Here is a 5,472-nt window from a genome sequence, read left to right on the forward strand (position 1 = left end):
AAGACCTTGGACAACTTGGACACCAAGGAAAGCGTCTGACAGCCGTGATCAAGCCACTTGGCCTTGACAGCTCCTATCAATCAAAATGGAATAGCACGAGAGCTGGGAAGTAGCTCAGTGGGCAAAATGCTTGCTCCAAAGGCATGAAGAACTCAGTTCAGATGCCAGCATCCACAGAGGCAGATACCTAAAGTTGAACTCTGGCTTCTACATGTGCACACACAGGCAAGTACATCTGCACACACGCATACACTCACAAAATAAACACACACACACACACACACACACACACACACACACACACACACACACCACATTGAAGACCTCTCGTTAAAGTCTTGCAATAAAGACTTACCATAAAATAGTAGTAACAGTGGGATTTAGGATTTATCAGTGTTTGCCCCTAGACGAATACCCTCAGAGAGGATTGTGTCCTCTGGCCAATCTCACCTTTTATTTTTTCCTAAGTACTTCTGAGTTTTAAATTGAATGCTTGTCACTTTTGATGGCGAGCATAAAGCATAAACTCTTTGCCTGCTGCTCTGTGTGGAGGTCTTAGTACTATTCCCGACAACACACAGGAAATGAGAGTTGACAACAGTCTTCTGAAGATCAAGGTCATTTCATTCAATAAATGGGGATGCAAGCTGCCACAACAGGCTGCGGGGGATGAATCTCCGGGTGTGACTCTTTATCTGAATCAAATGACGTGTCTAAATGAATACTACTGCTACGTGAATATACGTTTTCCTGTCCACATGTTAACAAGCAGCCATGAACTGCTTTGGTCTCAGTGACTCTCTAGTGTGAAGCAGCCGTGAACTTCTTTGGTCTCAGTGACTCTCTAGTGTGAAGCAGCCGTGAACTGCTTTGGTCTCAGTGACTCTCTAGTGTGAAGCAGCCGTGAACTGCTTTGGTCTCAGTGACTCTCTAGTGTGAAGCAGCCGTGAACTGCTTTGGTCTCAGTGACTCTCTAGTGTGAAGCAGCCGTGAACTGCTTTGGTCTCAGTGACTCTCTAGTGTGAAGCAGCTTTTAACTGCTTTGGTCTCAGTGACTCTCTAGTGTGAAGCAGCTGTGAACTGCTTGTTGTCTCAGTGACTCTCTAGTGTGAAGCAGCCGTGAACTGCTTTGGTCTTAGTGACTCTCTAGTGTGAAGCAGCCGTGAACTGCTTTGGTCTTAGTGACTCTCTAGTGTGAAGCAGCTGTGAACTGCTTGTTGTCTCAGTGACTCTCTAGTGTGAAGCAGCTGTGAACTGCTTTGGTCTCAGTGACTCTCTAGTGTGAAGCAGCCGTGAACTGCTTTGGTCTTAGTGACTCTCTAGTGTGAAGAAGCCGTGAACTGCTTGTTGTCTCAGTGACTCTCTAGTGTGAAGCAGCCGTGAACTGCTTTGGTCTCAGTGACCCCATTTCTAACTCACTTCCCTGCTTGCTCAGAGGAAAACCTAGTGACTCCGGAACATTGCAGTTCCTCCTTCAGATTCACTTTACTTGTTTACTCACTTTGCTGTGAGTCAAAATTTTGTGAATGTACATGGTAAATTTTGTTAGAAGTTTAACTCTAAAACTGAAATTACTTTATGGTAAAAGTATAAACCTTAGTGAAACAGATACCAATCAAAGACAATATTTACTAAATTTGAAATTTATGTATCATTGGTTATAATGACACATAATTGATATTTCTTCCCAAGGGATCTTCTGTTTTCTTTCATATTGGGATTCATGTTAAATAGTGTTAATTTAATATAGATAATGCCTTTCACGTATATAAGGTAGTAGAACATAATTGACCCATTTTCTTTCCCTCCTTTTAATCCTTTCTTCCTCATGTTGGTTTCTTCCTTCCCCCTGGTCTTATTTCTGGCTTCATGTCCTCGAGTGTGTGTGTGTGTGTGTGTGTGTGTCTGTCTGTCTGTCTGTCTGTCTGTCTGTGTCTGTGTGCGCATGTGTGCACGCATGTGCGTGATTTATGTATCTGTAAGGAATTCACACACCATAGTTTTCATTTTGCACCCCATTTAAATATTTAAATTATTATTCATTTAGGAATATCCCCAGTTGCACCCACTTTCCAGTAAATGACATAATTTTATTCTTCTTCATGACTGAATAAAACTCCAATGTGTACGTATATGACATTTTCTTCGTCTACTTCATCTGTTGGCTGGCATTTGGACTGTCAACAGCTGCTCACATATCTCTGTACAATGTTTTCTTGGGGTTCCATAGAATCTGAATGTTTTAATTTCTAAAAGGAACATCTCTACTGATTTCCATAATGGTTGGCCCCAACATTAGATAGTTTCAAAGCCACATAGCAGGACAGCCATGATACTTTGGTACTTGGTTGACACCGGTTAAGTGTCTGAAGTGTTTGAGTCTTTGAGGATAAGCCCACATCAGTGTCCTGCAATGCTTCTGAAGTTCTTTGTAAACAAGACCGCTAAAACCTACTTCTCTTGTCCCAGATCTGGTTGGAAAACCTTAGTGAAAATTCAACAAAAGGACCAATGTGAAACCTCAGCTCTCCAAGTTTGCTAAGTGAGGCTAGAATTAAAGCTTCAGCGGGAGATGTGCAGAGATTTCTCTTTTATTTAAAGTGGAGAAATGAACCAGGAGACCTCAAAGGGTAGAGAAGGCTTAGCCTTGAAAGCACCATAATTGAGATTTGTGATATTTTAACTTGTCGTGAGACTCTTTTGATGCAGCTCCCGTTCTTAATTGGATAGATTTATATTCTAAACAGGAGGTAATGTAGCTGAAAGGTCCCACAATTCTGTAGCATATAAATTCAGCAAATGCTCAAACGAACCATAACAACTTGTTTGATTAATTTTTCCTTGTAAAAATATTTTTTCAAAGAAATGCACTCTGCATGGATTTACAAAGACAGAACCTGTGAAAATATTTAGTCTGAAATATTTATACATTTCATTATTTAAAAAATACTAAAATATATTCCAAAAACTATGAGGTTGGCCTGAAGAAATAATACTCCCTTAGTTAAGAATATTTTAAACTACAAAGAAAGACCAGTGTTACGTGTCAGTGACTCCAAACTTAGAGAGAATTCAAATTTGAAGGCAATTATATTTGGAAAAAATTAACAAGACACTAATAGAAGACAAATTCTTTAATACAGTAACATTTGTGGTAAAGACAGCCAAGACACTAATTAATGACATGAATATTACCAAAAATAAATTTTAAAGACTGAAAAGCTGGCTCATCAGTTAAGAGCGCTGGCTGCTCCTTCAGGAGACCTGGGCTTGGCCTTAGCACTCACAAGGCAGCCCACAACCATCTCTAATTCCAGTTCCAGAGGATCCTACCCCCTCTTCCGGCCTCTACAGGCACTGTGGCATATGGTACACATGAACATACACAGTCAAAAGACTCATACACATAGAATAAAACTAAGGAAATAGCTGGAAACATATTTTCATGGTACAATGTTTACCTAACACACACAAAGCCCTGGGTACAATTCCCAACACCACAAAAAAATTTTAAATAAATATTTAATGTGATTTTATATACTCATACTCTATAAATAAACAAGTTTAGTATGTGTGTTAAAGAAAATATGACATGCTATTTGTATTTTACAGGATTTTTTCTATAAAGTAGACTTTCAATAAAACGATTTGACAAGCACCATAAGATAATAAAATCAATTCTATAAATAATTCGATATAAATTTGATAAATAAACATTTCGAGGTTACATCATTCAACTATCTGTAGTACCCCCTCACTCACACAACCATCCAGTGGGGATTCCTAAATATATGGTCACTAAAGTTAAAAACCATGCTTTTTAAAAAAGGAACCTTGAAATTTACAGGAAACACAAGGGGAAAAATCTACATACCTAAAACATAATGGAGGAATGAGAACTGTGTATGGTGTGGTAGCTGATAAGTATCTTCAGACCAAGAGAGGCCACCATTGAATTTCAGCAAATATCTGGGAAGAAATAGTGCCACTTGTACAAAAACTGTGAGTACAGAAAATATGGAGAGCTCCTTGTCTCTAATTTATGAGGCCAGGGTAACCTGGAAAACAGAACTTGACAAAGGTGTAAAGCTGAGACACAGGCCGACTTGGCTCCAGCATGAAGAAGCAGAAGGAGAAACGCTGTGCTGAGCTGAGGTTAGCCAGCCTGAGCCATTCCACTTAAATGCATTCCTGAACATTTGTACAAAAAATATTTGGGAAAAAAAACAATTACACTAATGAAACGTGTAAGCCCAAGCTAACCTGGAATATAAGGAAAGGTGGTTAATCTTATGGAGGCGACAGAAGTCATCTGTGAAAACACTGGGGATCGCCATACACAATGAATCTGAAAAGCTTTCTCCTTGGGATCAGGAAGAAGGTCCTGCAAAGCACAGTAATGGACAAGTAAAAGAAGCGAACACAACCTCGACGCCTTATTATTCACAATTGGCACGATTACACGCAAATGTGCAGTAATAATCCACTCTACTAAAATTGCTGGTTAAAGATCAATAGAGGGAAACAGTGTTGTGTTGAAGATAACTGCAGCAAATGAAAATGAAAATTAAATGGGGTGTGGGTGGGGTGTGTATGGGTTTTGTGTACACATGGGTGTAAGTGTGCATAGAAAGAAGCAAGGGGAGGGTGCCATTCTATCATATTCTGCATTATATCCTTTTTCTTATATATCCTTTATAGGATATATCCTATATCCTTTGAGATAAGAAATTAACCTGGGGCTAAGCTGGTGCCTGGGAAGTCCCAGCAATCCTCCTGTCTACCCTGAGCAACACTGAAATTACAGGTACCTATAGCCATCACCAGCTACCATATATGGATGGGGGGGGGTGCACCACAAGCACCTTTGACCACAAAGACATTCCTCCACCCCTGGACATTAAATTTTCAAAGTGCTATTTGTCATTTTCAAACATTAAATTTCTAGAGATAAAAATCTAAAGAAAGCCTCGTCAAACCCTGACCTGGGGATTCCTAGCACTAGAGAACTAAGGAAAGTGGGTGGGAATGAAGAGACCATATTGCTAGAGCATTAATTCTCCCCACGATGACCTTCATGAGTCTTCGAAACTCCTTTCAAATGCTTAAAATTGTTCACGTAATTTTAGTGAATTGCAAGCTGATTCTAAAGTGTATTCCAAAAGTTAAAGAAAGCCAAGTTAGGGCTGCAGAGATGGCTCAGCGGTTAGGAGCACTGACTGCTCTTCCAGAGGTCCTGAGTTCAATTCCCAGCAACCACATGGTGGCTCACAACCATCTGTAATGGGATCTGATGCCCTCTTCTGGTGTGTCTGATACAGTGTACTCATATACATGAAATAAATTAATTAATTTAAAAAAAAAAAAAGAAAGCCAAGTTAAGACTTAGCCTGACCAATACAGATGCAATGAGGATGCTTACAGCCAACCATTGGACTGAGCACAGGAACCACAATGGAGGAGTTAGGGGAA

The sequence above is a fragment of the Rattus norvegicus genome, chromosome 4 (assembly GCF_021556685.1).
Source record: "Rattus norvegicus strain SHRSP/BbbUtx chromosome 4, alternate assembly SHRSP_T2T, whole genome shotgun sequence".
Classification (NCBI taxonomy): domain Eukaryota; kingdom Metazoa; phylum Chordata; class Mammalia; order Rodentia; family Muridae; genus Rattus; species Rattus norvegicus.